A 905-nucleotide genomic window follows, 5' to 3' on the forward strand; every position below is an offset into this window, starting at 1 on the left:
TTAGGTTAATAAGCCAAATTAATTTTAAATAAAAAATCAGTTTTAAAAAAGAATCCGTTTTTAAATGAAAAAAATTAGGTTTTGCACATAAAAATATATTTTTATTTAGAAAACCAATTTTTATTATCTAAAAACTGATTTTTCTTTTCAAAAAACTGATTTTTCTTTAAATTATATAAAATCATTTACAACTTATAATTATTTTTTAGTGTTTTCAAAGATCAATTAATATTTAATTTGTAATGTTGATTTAAAGATATGTCACTTATTGTTAATTTAAAGATATGCTATTTGTTATGTCAAATAGGATAAAATAAAAAGTTTGAAAAAATGCTGAAGATAGACATAAAACTTAAATACATAAGTTAAAACTTGAAAGTATATCAATTTAATTAAATAAGCTAATTTTATTTTTTTTAAAAAGTAAAATTACTAATATTTTTACAAAAATTTTGGGAGCCATGACCATCCCTTATTCTTACAAAGCTCCGCCACTGCATGTGACAATGATAAGTTTATTGTAATGACTAGAGAAGCTCTAATAATAAAAAAATATTATTTGTCAGACAAAAACAATTGTCAATATATTTATAAATATATGTATAATTTAATTTATTTTTAATATGTATATTTTAATATGTATTTTATATTAATTTTAGTGTGTACGTAACATATAGTCGCTTAATAATTAATTGGTTCATGAACGATTTAATATTTGATTACTTTAATTTTAAGGGTGAAAAATAGAAGATTATGTGGAATATGATTGTGACGACAACGAGAAGTCCAAATAATTAATCAGTTCATGGGATAGATGAAAATGTAATATTTGGTTACTTTTAACTATGAAAAAAAAAAAAGAAGTTACTGTGGATCGGGAATACGAAGATTTAAGTTTCGTTAAG

This window comes from Arachis duranensis, chromosome 10, assembly GCF_000817695.3.
Source record: "Arachis duranensis cultivar V14167 chromosome 10, aradu.V14167.gnm2.J7QH, whole genome shotgun sequence".
Classification (NCBI taxonomy): Eukaryota; Viridiplantae; Streptophyta; class Magnoliopsida; order Fabales; family Fabaceae; genus Arachis; species Arachis duranensis.